This window comes from Melanotaenia boesemani, chromosome 5 (genome assembly GCF_017639745.1).
Source record: "Melanotaenia boesemani isolate fMelBoe1 chromosome 5, fMelBoe1.pri, whole genome shotgun sequence".
Classification (NCBI taxonomy): Eukaryota; Metazoa; Chordata; class Actinopteri; order Atheriniformes; family Melanotaeniidae; genus Melanotaenia; species Melanotaenia boesemani.
Genome location: NC_055686.1, coordinates 14,744,921 through 14,761,397, shown reverse-complemented (window position 1 = coordinate 14,761,397; position 16,477 = coordinate 14,744,921). Strand labels below are relative to the sequence as shown.

Genomic DNA, 16,477 nt, shown 5'->3' with positions numbered 1-16,477 from the left:
GCAGCGAGGAGTGACAACAGGCATGTGTGTGTAAGATAGATTTAAGTCCAAGATGAAGTATGTGCATGGCATGTGCTGAGCGGAGCTATTGTCAAGCACTGCTGAATGTGCAAGAATGAGGTTTGTGTTGAGAAAGAGGAGGGACACGGCACAGTGAGCGTCTTTATGAATGTTTTTCTTAGTGTAGAGAGGTCAGCTGCACACTGAGGCAGATACTGTAGTGAATAGTAATCATGGTGGCTTTTCCACGCTGCCAATGTGTCTGCAAAAGTGGAAGAATAGAGGTAAGGCAGTATACCACATATGACTAATATTTCATGCCAAAATGTGGGATATACTGTAAAATTAAGGAATTAAAGTTCCAGATGGTACAATAAACATATTCAGATGGGCCCTTAATGCTGTAATCATCGGTATGAATATTATAAGTCAGCTTTAGACATATTTTATCGCTTCATCTGGAAGCTATTATAGCCTGTGTTGCTCCACTCCTTAATTATCCACCATAGAGTTGTAAACTAGAACATTCTGTATGTAGGCGATAGCATCTACGGCTCACCGTACACACACATTTTATTTATTCAGTCCAGTAGTCCATCTATTTCTGCACTGGTCTCTCATACAAAAATAGACTCCCAGCACTATTTATGCAAATATTCATGAGGTCATGCTGCTGGTGTGTATAAAGGAAGATATTTAAATTTATCCAGATCATGTGATGCCTCGCTGTGCTGTCATATGTTTCCTGTGTGAGAGATTAAATCTTCCACTAGGAGTGCGACTTTAGCCAGCTTTGTGTGTGTAATTGTGCTGTAAAGAGTGTGCTGGGAGACTATTAGCCTCTCAAAGTGAACAAGAAGAGATGTGCTTGATTGATGTGGGTTAGGGTGGGACCTCAGGGAGCCACACACTCTGCACCTATGCTCACAGATTGCTCCAGCTGTTTCTTTCATAAATGCACCATAATGTATATAATAAGAGTCTGGGGAAATTAAATCTATACATATGAGCTAAATTCCCATCTTTCCTCTCCCACAACAAGGAAAGCCACGGAATTACAGCCTGTCCCGGGGGTCTCAAATGTAAATTGTGGGTGTGTGTGTGGCAGGAAGGAAAGATAAGGACAAAACATTCTTACAGCGTTTGTGTATAGTTTACAATCCTGTATGCATGGGTTAAAGACATGCAGATGTTATGTGTGTGTGTGTGATGGGGACTGTCTGCAATTAGAGATCAAGGACAATGACAGCTTAGTTCTCACACTCTAAATGCACAGTATACAGCAGCTCTCCCATGGCAGAGAGTCCCAGAAATTCCTGTCATTCCATACACACACACATTAAAAAATAAACAGAATATAATGCATTGAGGTCCAGACAGCAGAACAGTACAAGAAAGAATGTGAAAAAATGTGCATGTCAGCCAGAAAGTGTGTGTGCAGACGTAGGAGACTGTGTCCCTGGTACAGATGGTACTTTTCAGCCTCCGATATGTAGGATTGTGTGTGGAACAGCGTGTGTGTGTGTGTACATGTGGCATAACATGACTCAGGCTCTGGGTACACTGAGAGGCCGACAGACATGATAATAATCACCTCCACGCTCATCCTCACACACACTCCCACCATGAGGAGACAGAGCCATACAGTCAGACTGGCTCAGCACACCCACGAGTAGCAGCCATGCAGCTGTTTGAATGGAGCGCTGCAGCCAACAGGGAGCCCCAGTTTTCTCTTTGGTTCTCTAAACAAGCAGCTAACCCTGACTTTAGCTTGACGATGGGCTGAACACTCCAGTCAGGCTTAATATACTCGCTATCCAAAAGTTATACATAACTTAAGTAAGAACTTTACTGAAGGATACAGTTCATCATGAAAAAATAATAAAAAAAAAGTTTTCTCATGTTGAAGGCTTGAGCTGATTTATTGCTTCAAACACTGTTAGCAAACCAGTGAATCAGCGAGCAAAACACTGACCTTTTAAACTCTAATAAGACTTTGAAGTGCAGACTAGAAAGTTTGAAATTTGACTCAGAGTTCTTTAAAGCACATCCTTCTTACAACACAAACGAAGTTCAAAGGAATAAAAAGTTGGTTTTTTGTGTGAATGAGATTTTGAAGAGGTAGTGATCCACGCACGCCCATGATTTCACAACCCACCATCTCTAGGTAATGAATGTGTGTGAGAGCAGTGTACTTTCTTCTTCCTCCTCTTTTCTTACTCATTTCTCTTCGCACATCTCGCCCCTGTTACTTTACACGTCTTACCTACACAAAATTATATTTCACAATTTTGATATATTTCAGGGAGTATGACTAGGTAAAAAAATACTTTAAACATTGGAAATATTACCTTTTACAATTACTGTTTAATCATTTAGAGAAAAAAGAGACATGATGAGGACACTAAGAAAGATTAAGAAGTGAATCTTACCTGGTGATCACAGGGTAAGTAGTCCCTTTCTCTCAGGGTCTAAAGGCCACCATGACACCTCCTTCCTCCTGAAATCAAAACATAAGAAAACAGAGGTCAGTCTAGAGGCTTCAACAACAATAGGAGTCATAGCGATTGTCTTGCATCTTTAAAACAATGACAAGGAAGGAAGGCTTATTAAAACCTATTATAGTGTAATAAACTGGACTGCAGTGATGGGAAGTCAAACATGTGGGTAATCTCAGAGGTGAATCAGCAGCCATCAAATGTCAGAAGATCAGCATCTTGCTCTCCTGAACCACAGCTCATTATTCTTCCTGTGGCTTGTTTCATTATGCATGCGTGACGTTTGCGGATTGCTCTGTGGTCATGATGTTGTTGGTATGTCATGCAGCGTGACTTATGAAACCGCAGTGTGTGTGTGTGTGTGATGTTCGGCAGGGCCTGGACCAGTGCCGTGGCCATCTGTGTGTGTGCTCCTCGTGTGCAGCCTGTTCAGTGAGTCACAGTGTCGGTGCTGGGCCACATGACAAGGAACAGGTGGTGCTCCGGTGAGCTCCACCCCCCCCAACACACACACACACCCTGAGAACACACAGCACCTGTGATGTGCTCCAATACTGAAGCGGATACGGATGCACATAAATGCACCACACATGAAGCAGAAATATTGAAACAGAGGAGCACATATACTCCTATTTACATGCACAACAAACACACAAGCAGTGAAAATGACCTTTTATCTAATGGCTGTGGTTGACAAGCTGCTGGCTAAATGCCACCAAGTCTCTGATCAACCTCCCCTCATGTAACCCGGCCTTTCCTCTGTGAACTTGCACCTGCAGATACAGACTGAGTCGCTGTGCTTTTGTTCAAACGTAAATGGTCCTGCTGATCAGGAGCTAATGTAAAAACAAACAAAAACACATACTATAGACCATTTTCTATTATCTATCCTCCACTCTGTCACATTCTACTCTGCACCATAAAACACGCCTACACATGGCATCCTCCATATGCTCCCCTACTGAACACACACATACAAAAGATGCAGTGTACACAGCAGTTTGCACAGTGTGTGTGACAGTTGAGTCAATATGAGGCAGGAATAGCTGGCTCAGCCTTCACTGATCTTGCAGCCTGGTGGTTAAGGCCCCACACCTTTGAACCATAGGTCAAAGTGCACACTCCCTGAAGGGTCACAGCTGTGTGTGTGTAGGTGGGTGAGAAAGAATGTGGGTGCTTTTTCAGTGTTGCTGAAAAAAAAGGAGGCTGAATTATTGCAAGGGCAGAATACATTTAATGAGACAGCAGCTAAATGTCACATGCTTTGATATTATCATATATGATATCAGGAGTCTGGGGAGGGCTGTGAGAAAAACAGTCAAGGAGAGCAATGAAGTCTGGCGAGGTGTTTGCCAAATTATTTTTTAAAAAAGATGGATATACACTTTTTAAATTACATATCTGCATTTGCATGAATAGTTTTTAGAAGATGTATAAGTATGTGAGCAGTACTGAGTGAGAGATAAGGAGATAAAGAAAGTGGTGTTTATCTTTTCTCTGTAAAGGTTAACCAGTGAGAGTACGTCCCTCTGACATTAACCAAAAAAGAGAGAGAGAGGGAGGAGCAACAAAGCAATTGCTTGGAGGTAGAGAGCAAAGGAGAGGAAGACACAAAAAGGGATTGGTGAACAAGATGGACTGAGAAGTCCTCAGTTAGACAAAAGACTAATAAGTGAGAGAAGCTTGGTGGGAGGGAGATATGGAGAAAGTGAAAACAGAGTTACAAAAGCAAGAAAAAAAGAACAAGGGAATTTAGTTTTTGTTGTTTTCTCAAATGGACTTCAGACCAAAACAACACTGTATGAGAACAAGGAAGATCCAGAAAGTGTAAGTTCAACACAGTAGGGTTATTTATTTAGATTTGCTTTTTACCCTGACAAATTTAAAAGAGATAACAGAATTTCGTGACATTTAGTAATGAAGCTGCAGATTGCAACCAACAGAGTATGCCACCCTCTTTCTGTGTTTCGCTCATACTGCAGACAAAAACTTTGATACCATGCACATTAGGCTACTGAGTGGTAGTTATGTGAAAATAGCATTGTAATTCCTCCATATGACCAATAAACTAAAGACTTACTTGGAGAAGTACACAAGACATACGTAAACACATATCACAATGGTCACTGATGCACAAGCCGTTCTAAATGTCGCACAGATAAATTATCCAGTTCAAAAATCCCCAACACTGGGTAAATTTGTGAAAAGAGACTTTGAGAAAACAGTCTTACAGGTCACTGAGTGCATCTTTCCTTGGGAAATCTATTAAACAGAAGCTGGTCTTGTTAAAGAGACGACCTATGTAGACGCTACTCATCCAGGTGTTCCACCCCCAAATTGCACAAATGCATCACACTGAACAGATGCACATCTGTATTCATTGTGCATTCAACATGGATTTCCAGGTGAAACATGCACACATACCTAATGCCTGCATTTCTTGGTGCCTTGCTGCTCTTAATGGCTTTGTTAACGATAAGCTGTGTTAACATATTAGGCAAATCGCTCAACATGTGCGAGCCTGCATGGCGTGAGGAAAGAAGCAGTGCGTGGGCTGCCCCAGCCCTGAGTCACTGGTGATTCAGAAGGTCTCTTCAAGTTAGGGCAACAAGCTTCATACCTGCACATAAATACGCACACACACATACAACAATGGGTTGCTGCAGGAGTGTTAGAAAATGACAGGGTTTTCTTCCTCGGTGTCTGTCTAGAGTCAGCATCTGCCTGAGTGTCTGTCTCTGTGCCATGGCCATTTGTCTGCTGGGCTTACTGTTGTGTGTTTAAAAGCAGTTAATCAGTGAAATCCCCAGCTAGCAGGCAGGTATAAGCGAGTGTTGTTGGCTTTCAGTCATCAAGAAGCTTTGTTTTGTGAACAACTTAAGATCTCTTGGAATGCCATCATACCACATCCTTAAGGGGTGTGTGCAATCAGGACGAGTGTTGATAAGGACATTTATAAGAGAGTAGTGTTGCTCAAGTTGTTTAAATGACAAGGGAGGTGACATTCATAGATTCTGAGAGCTGTATGGGGTGAGTTTTCTTTAAAAAGATGGTTAAAGTATTTCAGAACATATCTTTGTTTTATCCAGTATCTTCTCTAGTCTTCCAAACTGAGTTATTACAACTTTAGGTTTTTTACTCTTCGGTCAGATATGGTGCTATTTTTAAAGCAACATGGCTAATGAAGGACATCAAAATGTCTTTAAACTGGGTGGTGTGCATTTCTGTGTGCATGCATGAGAGAGGCAGACAGTCTGCTTTCTGTCTCATTTGACTGTAAACATTCATGTGTTTTGGAAGCCAGAGCTGGCAGAGCTACAGACAGAGAGGAGGAGTGTCAGGTTGTCTGTGGTTGGGGATGTTTGGCTCCATGAACTTCTGCCACATGGCTTCAGTAAAAGGTCATGGTCAAAACCAAGCCTGGCTCAAAAACCATCACACCTACTCTTACTCCCACATGTGTGCACACACAGACAAGAGACGGATGGATAGATGAAGTGACAGACAAGGCAGACAGACCGACTTCCTCTTTGGGGACAGGCAGGAAAATGACACCCACACTAAGAGGAGGAGGGTGACAGACACACTGAGCCTCGCGTCACATCCATGCAGCAGAAGACTGTCTGAAATCCGGCAGAAGTGAACCCACTGTGAGATGAATAGAAGACAGAGAAGGAAAGAGGACAGGAACGGGCACTTGGTAATAAATTGTGTCTAGACAGACGCTAATGAAAGCAGCCCGACTGTGCCTGCTGCCAAAATCAGGAGCTGTGAACAGTGTGATTATGTGTGTGTTTGTCTTTGTGAGCAAGTGAGTGTAAATTGGGGCTGGATGAATATAACCCTTTTTAACACTACCCTGTTCTTATCCTCGCTGCTCTCTTTCTTCTCTCTCGCACATATAAACAATCGCACAAACCTCTGTATGGCAGCCGAGCAGAGCGTGTCCCTCACAGACAGTTGACGCTAGTAGGTTTTTTTTCTTTTTTTGATGTCGTCAAACTCTCACGTCAAACCCTCAAGCTAATCTTCATCCCAAACAAAAAGGATCAGATTAAACACTATCATGCTTCTCTGTTTGTCAGATCACCAGATGTTGTGGTTATATTGTGCAGTACTCAAGTCTTGTCAACATGAAGCTTAAACTTTTTAAAGGTAAAGTGTGTGTGCTGATACTCTGCAGGTTGTTTGAAAACAACAACAACATTACAATGCTGGGTGCAGGCAGCTGATGTGCCTGAACTCGCTTCGCACAAGTACACTGAATAACGCGGCCTGAGGCATCCCAACAGAATACACACTAGAAAAAAAAAAAAGAAGAAGAAAGTGATATTTTTCTTAAAAGTGGTGGGTCTGTGATGGCACACAGTGATATAAATGTTCTCACATCTAAAGAAACTCAGTAACTGAGATGAAATAGGAGTGATGGCTGAATTATGGCATTTGTGCTCATTTGCATGGAGAAGGACTGCAGGACTTTATCATGAAGATGCTGAGGAGATGTGATCAGTTGCAGCCCTCTAACAAGGCAAGCATCGCCTCTGGTGTTAATGGTTTGCGTAGGTTGAATGCTGATTGTTTGAAAGTTGGTATGAACCAGCAAGACATTGGTAAAAGTGCAATGCCTGCACTGGTTTAATCATTCTTAACACTGAGTTTCACTCCACTGCAAAGCAGTTATTTTCAGCTTTGAACTCAGTTCTGAGCAAGGCAAAGTTAACCCACTTCTGATGCACCTCTGAGTGAGAATGGTCCATCTCACACATACAGAGTTGTATCATGAGGCTTTGATGTGATGATGCATGATGTATGCATGTAGCACGCCTCTGGATTTAAAGCATAAACAACTGGGACTGAATCATACACACGTGATTTGTGTTTTCAGTGTTTTGTTAGAGTGTAACTGATGTTTACCTATTCTCAGCAATTAAGCCTAAACTGAATAGTAAAATGTCAATTTATTGACTGCAGCATGTTTCACAGCACTATACAAAGTGGTGTCACACCGCCCTTTGGCAAAGTTAGTATTTGGCTTTTTGCTGGGTGATCCTTTATATAATGGATAAAAAAAACTAACAAATTAGCTGCAGGCAAGTTAGTACCATGTCTTATCAAATTTAATTTGACACATTTACACCTTTGTAGTTTTTGTTCATGTAGTAAGCTTTAAATAAAAAACATTTTGTCTTGGCTTTCAATTTATATATCTTCTATTTTTGTTTTTTTGCACGCAGGTAATTCAGTAAACTTTAACACTCTTCAGAATTATTTATCTCTAGTCTACTCTGTAGAAATAAAAACGGAACAGGCAACAACAGCCTCATCACCAACTACTATGGGTACATGCATGCAAATAGTCACATGCATAAACTACAGCACATACTCTGTAGATTTAGGGCAGACATTTTTAAATGAAGCTTTAGTGTGGCTGTGGCTGAGTGTGTGTATGAGCAGAGTGGTCAGACAAGCCCTGCCAAGCCCACATACCTGAGTAGAGGTGTTAAACTGTACTATCCAGTTGCACAATACCATTAAAGTTAACCATCACATACCAAAAACACTGACTCTGGGCTTTATAAATCACACTTCTGTGTGTGTATTCACCTAAAACAACAATGATTTCATATCTATTCAAGATGAAAGGCTAAACATGGAAATTTCTAATGTGCAAGCAGTGAAACTTTGAAGGGGCCCTATTATTCTATTTAGACTTTTCTTAACTTTCTACAATGTTATAGTGGTGAAAACTCATCAGACAAGTGAGAGGTGCAGTTTTTTTTTAATCACATAAACGCATGTTTGAATTTCCCATTGTGTCTATATATTCAGTTTTCATGGCGCTGAAAACAATATGTTTTAGAGACTTTCTTCTACTTGGTCATCTTTTCCAAATTGTGCACGTTCACGAGAAGAAAGGCAGAGCTACCTTCACTCCTCAGTGTAAGGCGGAAGACACCGCGGCGGACACTGCAACATTTTTAGTGTCGTGTGATACAAGAAATGCTCCTTTCACTGTGAGGGAAAGCTACATTTGTTCAAATTCCCAAGGAAACAATGGCTAGACAGCATTGGAGGGAGTTTGTTTTTGGGAGCCAGCCACAGTTGTATTTGTGACTGGCCCTTCACCGAAGACTGCTGGATGAATAAGGGTTGCTACCCTCGATGCTGGTAGTGGGATTTGCTACCAGGCTTGTAAGTAAAACTGAAGTTTTCTGTTTTGTTTTGACAGTGTGTGAGCAAAGGTCAAATTAAAGAAATTAACCCACACTTACTTTTCCTGATTGCTACCAGCAGGTAACACACATGTAATGATGACCAGAAAGTTAGCGATCAACACTGTAGATGGAAATGCAACAAATCTAAGAACTGGGCTAAAAACATCCCACTGATTAGCCATGTGAAACAATAAATGTACATGGACTGGCTAGAAATACAGCTAATAGTAGCAAATAACATTATGACTTTATCTATGTCTTGGCAGCAGACGTTTCCCACCTCTGTTGGCATTGTGGTACATTTGCCACTTGTACACCTATTAACAGGGGCATGTACAAATATATAAGGCAAGTGAAAGATGGCAAACAATGTTATATGAGACTGTGGTTAGTAAGCAGAGTATTTACCAAACTTATACGTCCTGCTGCATTCGTTACTGCAGGTTGCTGAGTTGTTCACTCCCGTTTTTGGGGTCTGATTTGGGCTCGAACATGTACCGGCTGTATGTTTTGTGTTGACATCATTTACTGAATATTTATATTGCTTCAGTTTGTTTACGACTTCTGCCAGTGTTTCTATGATGAAACAGCTGATGTTTGCATGCCTAACAACTACTGCTGACAGTTGACCAATCAGAGGCAGCCTGCATCAGGGGGAGGCGGGGCTCAGAGTGGAAGAGTCTCATTCTGCTCGTTTCAGGCAGAGGATCAATAAAATTTAAAAAAGGGGTGTGTGAAAAATGCTGGATTAATTCCTGCCCTTGTGGACCCACATATTAAAATAAATTAGCCTAAAATGAACACAATAGAGTCACTTTAATTAATAAGGTGTGTTTTAAAGTAAAGTAGTTGAAGTAGAGTGAATTTATATTTATGCTGAGTTGACGCACAAGGCAATGTGTGTGACATGAGCTCTGTCTCCTGCATCTGCTCACAAAGACCTCTTTATCTTACTGGAGCACACATGATTCTCACATGGGGGCTAAACAGGACCACACACACGCACACGCAACATATGTGTACTTGCAATATGACAATCACTTTCACCATCAAGTAAGCATACAGCCACAAAACCTATACACAAGACGCCCTGCCCCCCCACCCCCATCTGCTTCTGTGACTGCGCTGCAAATCTATGGGCTGCAATCTGAATGGAAACGTTTTTTCACAGAATCTGTATTTGAGGCCAAGTGAGGCTGCATAGCTGCACTCCAGACATGGTGACCCCACACTTCCTGCACTGTGCAGGCACCGCAGCAGATGGGTACACACTCAGGGGGGGAACAATACAAACACTCACAATCCATCTACAATCACACATTAATGTCACAAAAAGTAGATCAACAGTGCTGCACACTTTGGTTAAATCTATGTTATAGCTCAGAACGGTAATATTCCACATCTACTGACCCAATTTTACTAACTTTTAAACTAAATGGTGGTATTCACCACAAATGCCCAACTGGTGTTTCTCAATGCTTAAAGATTTTTATAAACAGTGCTGCAAAAAGAAATTATGCATACTGTTTTTAGTAGGTTTAAAAAAAAACCGCTTAGTGAAATTAAAATATCAAACAATTTTTATAACTGCAGCTCAAACGCAGGTTGGAAATGCAGTTGAAAATGTTGATTGTGAATTCACTCAACAGTGAGGGTAAGATGAAAGCTTACACTATTGCTATTTCAAGTTTTAGTTGGTCTGGATGGTTTCCCTAAAAGCTCATTTATGCTCCCTTACGTATGTAAATAGCGATGTCCGTTTCAAATGTCATATGTCACCGTCCTCATACTTCCATGCATCTTTTGCATTGCTATGGTATTTTAAATTAATTCCAGTGCAGAGTTCACTCCCCCAAGCTGACATCAGTTTCAGACACTGTTTAGCAGCTATAAAGTTTTACCTTAGTTAAAGTAATGACTCTCTACAGTTATTTTTTAGCCACCCAACATGCCTTAAACACTTGCATATAGTCCTTCCTCAAAGGCTCACACAATTTCAACAGTTATCGTTCTTCTGCTTTTTTGTTCTCTTCCTGATCCTCCTTATCTCTGGTTCGTTTCTTTCCCTGGTCGCATGCCAGCTATTCTGCTCAGCACTGCCCCAACGATTTCCAGTGGTATTGCTCCGTCTTCTGCGTCAAGTGACGGATAGCTAAGCTCCCTGAAAATAGACCATATTACGTGCATAACTGGCGCAGACAGACAAAACTGTCCGTGGCACCAGTTTTTCAGGATGTCAGCCAGAGCACTGTCAATCAAAACGAAAAGTACTGGTTCTATGTAAGTGGTCGAAAAATTCCTGAAGACAATTTGCACTTTTGACAAGTTGTGCATTTGTGATTTAGGATTTGAATATAACTGAAGTTAAATTACAGTAATTTAATGACCAGTTGTCTTGAGTCTTGTACAGTTGTGAACTGACAGCCTGCAGAGATTCGTGCTGAATGCTGTCAAACATGTTTTCATGATTGTACCATGATCATAATTTTCCTCATGATACATTTATTAAGTGCAGGAAAAATGGACTGCCAATGTGATCAAAGATGAATCTCCAAAGACAGCTGCAGATATAAGGAGGAGTGTTGCATGTGTGTGTAATATAAAGAGTATGAATTAAGCATGAGCTACTTTATATGGGGACTGCAAATCTGTCAGTGTCACCATGGAAATACTCTGTCAATTGTGTTAATCACAGCTGTAATTCTCCTCTACAGGAATCCAAGTGCACACACACTTACTTTATGCTAATGCTGCATTTGATTCTTCTGTGTCTTTATTGGAAATATGTGGCGCATATATATATTTATCTGTCTCTACACTTGAATATGTGTATGTTTAAGCTGGAGTAGAGCATGCCTGTTTGTGTGTATAAATGCGTCCTTGACCAGCTGTACAGGGCAGAGGAAATGAGGTGGAACTCAATCTGGTCCACACCTGTCTCTTGAGGGTGGAGCCTGAGGCCTCAAACACACACACACACACACACACACACACACACACACTGAGCTTCTTAAGTGTGTGTTCACATTCTGTATAGGAAGATAGATTATGCATGCAGCAGCCGGCTTAGGAGCTTGGATCTATTAATATATGCACAGAGACAGTTTTATGTTTGTGTATGCTTCGTGAGAGAGCGTGCAGCGATGTGTATGTGTGTTAGCACTGCACGATGAAGTGAGAGAGAGGGAGAGATACTAAGAGAGTGACACATTAAATATAGAGAATGAGAATGAGGGAGACAGGCAGAGGGAAAGATTTCTGTAGGAGAAAGCAGGATGAGACGAGGGATGAGATGGAGGAGGAAGAGAGGATGAAGAAATCGAGGATGACAGTCTGAGACACACAAGGAGAGAGAGAGAGAGAGAGAGAGAGAGAGAGAGAGAGAGAGAGAGAGAGAGAGAGACTACACCGGGATGGGAGGGTGTGGGGGGTTACGCTGGGACGCAAGAACCCAATGACATGACACAGATGCACTGTGCGACTGTGCAGAGGAAGAGAAGAGGGGGATGTGGGATAGCTCATGGATTCTCTGCTGTCTCCATAGTATTCTGTGAAGATGAAGATGATGATGATGGGTACACAAAGCTGATAAGTGTCATGTTAAACTACCTCCATGTTACATATATTTATTACAATTTCTTTATATGTAGCTAGTTGATAAAAAAAAGTCAGACAGACTTAAATTCAAGAAAATGAGATCATAATAATCCTTGCAGGCCAGTTTGAGATCCAAATCATACTTATTTTCAAGTTCAGATTATTTCAGAGGTTCACATGATTAGATGTGTAAAAAGACATTACTGTAGTTTATTACTGTGGTGTCTCTTGTTATCTTATGTCCAAAAAGTTACATTTTAACTTCTGTCTCTATGTGTGCCCTGTCCATATGTGTGTTCTCATTGGTCAAAAACCTCTAAATGTGAGGCCGCACTCTAAGGCAGGGGTGCCTAAATCCAGTCTTCAAGATCTACTATCCTGAAACTCTTCCCTAACACACCTGAATCCACTGAATGGCTCATTACCAGGCATCTGCAGAGCTGAATGACACATGGATGAGGGAATTGAGCCATTTGATTCAGGTGTATTGGAGAAGGGCTGCATCTAAAAGTTCCAGGATAGTAGATCTCGAGGACTGAACTTGGGCACCTCTGATCGAAGGTGTGGCTAAATCAGCTACTAGACCAGGAGTTTGCAAAAATGTTAGCATTTGATGTATACGATAGAGGATATCTGAACTTGTACTTATGACGAGGAAGAGCAGAAGCCCGACATATATGTGGTCATATATGACGTTGATCAGTCATATGTGCCTATAAGTAAACAAAGATCACCATTTGCAGACAAATATTGTGACCAAAACTGCGAAGCAGTAACATTTTTGAAAGGTATCATTAATTCTCAGATTAAATTTGAATTTGTATTATCTACATTTTTATCATAAAAGCAGTAAGAATATTTTTTTTCCATTAACGAGAGAAGACAAAACTTAATTCCCTAATAATAACCCATAATAACCTCATATAACCCCACTAATAGTGAGTATGTTAATACTGGTGCCACCTAATGACTGCATTGCATTTTCTTTCAGTCCCTTATTAGCATGTTGCTTATGGACATTAAAAGTCTTTAATGTTATTTAGAATACTGTTTTGTAGATTGTAGATTAGATTTACCAAGAAGCTTCTGGTGTGTGTGGCGTGTCTGTAGTCATTAACGAGATAAAAAGATCAGTGATGAGATGACATCATGTTGTGAAACAGGTTGGGGTTTTTGGTTGACAGGAAAGGAAGCTTATGTCCAATAAGAAAGCTCTTTTTCCTCACACTTGCCCTCATCTGTTGTTTAGTCTTAAATTCTGCCATCACAACACCGGTCCAGTGGACTTCATGCCTGCTACTTTTCAAGCCCATCAAATTTCCTGTTCTTTGAAATGTCTGATGCTCTGCGATTCCTCCTCCAGTCTAACTTCCATGCAACCTTTGCCTGGTCAGACATGTTTGTCGCCTCCGATGTCTGCTCTTCCACCACCAGCATCCGACTCCGTCCGTTGCATCAGAGACAAATCACCAAACATTATTTCAAATTCAACTTTTGTACATCAATAAATTTTGTTTTTACGTACATTTACCTAATTTATAAAACTTTTGAATGTGTAATACACATCCGACACCTTAATACATATATATCACTAAATATGATGGATAACACTATAGTTTCCCTTTGATTTTATTCTTGAATGTGCATGCTAGATTTTTATGCATTTGAAAAGCTAGATGTCTTCTAGTTATTGCTGTGGTTCATCAATCCTGCTATCCTGTTATGACTAGAATTCAGTCATATCTCAACAATGTTTGTGGTAAGATGGCAAAATATGGACCCCGTTTGGAGGCCATAAGACAGATGGTGACCTGTCTTAGTCGCTTTACAAAACAGAGCAACGCTTTAATATCATTTTATTGAAAATGTATTTGTATTTAACATGCTTTTAACTACATGTACAAGGACTCAAAAGCTATTTCCCGAGGAGGTAAGAAACCAGCCTGTTATTTCTGTATCTGCCTGTATATTATTATATTCTTCTTCTATGTCATGGTATTGTGTGAGATCATTTATATGGGTGTATAGACACAGACATATTTAAATCGTGTTTTAAACATTAAATTACTCGGGGGGTAAGGGAAATATCTGTGGGCATGGCTGTGGAAACAACATTTTAATGGTGCATTTAAGTCTCAACATCAGTGAAACATGAATTTTGGTACCATCTTTGACTAAAATTAATAATTGTTTAAACTGAATTCTGTAAAGCCAAGAGCGTTTTTATTTATTTATTTAAATGTATTTGCAAGGAAGCTCTACCGTCATGTGTTCCCAAGTGAGAATTTGCCCAAATAATTGCTTGAGTGCCTAAACTGTCAAAACAAGGAGGCTGATGTTTAAGTCTTATTAGTGTGAAACAAGAAATGGAGAGAAAAAGACCTCCTACATGTTATCCGAACTTATTTTATAAAACAGAATTTGTCCATCATTTCCATCATTCATATCTTTAGTCTACAATGATCATACATTACATTTTGACATGTATAAAAATGTTTTCTCTATTTTAATGTAAAGCAGATTCACACACACACACACACACACACACGCACACACACACACACACACACACACACACACAACAGTACATGCCATATTTGTGCTCAATAAAACGTACACCCACACACACATTCACATGATCTGATTTCCAAGTTGCATGTAGAGGGCCTAACAGCAAAACCCTACTGCCTCCCACACAATTGCTTCTAGTTTTTTTTTTTCTCTATTACAGGATGCCAAATGTATATGCCAAACACATACATCTATGCACATGCAGGCAGGCTACAAACCAGGCAATTTATAATAGCAGAGCTTTCCATCCATCCCCTCTCTCTTCCTCCACATTCATTCTCATCCTCTGCCGTACACCTGCCAGGCCTACAGCAAGGTCACACACCTCAATTACCCTGCACACACATATACACATGCACAAAGAGTGAGAGAAGGAGAGTGATAGGGAGGGGAGATAAGAAAGGCGGGGGTGAGAGCAGATTTCATGCTACCCTGAGCACTGGCTAGCATGCACCAGTGTTTCTGACATTTTATTTATGATGTGCTGTTCTCAGGACCAGCTCGCTCACCTCTCTTTTTCATCCCTCTCTGTCTGTCTGGTTCAGACTACCACATGAGCCTTTGATAAATCGTCTTTATCTACCAGCCATAGGAGCAGTAACACATTAGTGTTGGAAATATACTTAAAAATATATTTCAGCATTATTAAGAATATAAATGACTTACAACTTGAAGAGATTATGATTTGTATAAAAATTAAAGGAATAAAATTTGAACACACTCTACTCAGTATCTATTATTGGTTGCCCACAGCAATGTAACATGAGCAGTCACCAAGAGACTTAATAATCACCAGCTTAACATCGCTGATAGTCTGGATATCAGGCTGCAACTTTGACACTAATGTACCTTACAAATGACACCATGAATCCCAGTGCGCTTAACAGCTTTGTTAATGTACTTGAAGTGAATGTGATCCTCCTATTAGTGATTTTTGTGTCTGCAAAGAGACTGCTGTTCACCCATGCAACCACAGGAGGCAGCCAGCTGTGTTTGCACTGGGCTGACTGTTCTGAAATATGGCAACAGAGTGTAGGACACAAATACACACACACACACACACACACACCTGGAAACTGCAAACACACTGTCCAAACACCACACACAACACTGTCGGGGTTAAAAGGTCTAGTTTGATTTTAAACTTCCAAAAGCAGCTAAACACCTACAAGAGAAAACACACAGAAGGAACGTCTGTGAGGAAATTCTGAGGCAGTGGGAAGGTGAAGGATTTCATTTTGTTTGGCCAATAACTATTATAACCACCTACATGTAGGCCCATGGCTATCAGCATGTGAGTGTAGGAGTACAATTTCTCAGCTGTGTTTTATTTAAGGCTCCTTAACTCCCAAAGCCACATGCTCACATGAAACTGGTATTTTCTGTACATCAGTATATTAAGATTCAGAAGCTGGGTTTCCACTCTTTAGCAAAGCAAACCCAACGTGATGGTTTAACAAGCTGAAAGAAATGTTTAAATCCAACAGATTGAGGCTAATAAACTTGGCTGTGCAGTGTCACCAGAAGGTAGCGGTTTAGTCTATGTCAGTCGAGGTTAAAATTCACTAGAAGAAATGGCTAAGCCTTGAGGTGGAA

General features: G+C 40.7%; 1 protein-coding gene across 2 annotated transcripts in view; it reads right to left on the bottom strand.

Annotated features, from left to right (window-relative positions):
- Positions 1 to 16,477, bottom strand: part of kdm6ba (lysine (K)-specific demethylase 6B, a) — a 110,967-nt gene that overhangs the window by 23,448 nt on the left and 71,042 nt on the right. For both annotated transcript variants that reach the window (XM_041985107.1, XM_041985108.1), the window contains one exon: positions 2,433 to 2,500. The gene's annotated coding sequence lies outside the window, so the exon portion shown is untranslated. The remainder of the gene's footprint in view (positions 1 to 2,432; positions 2,501 to 16,477) is intronic.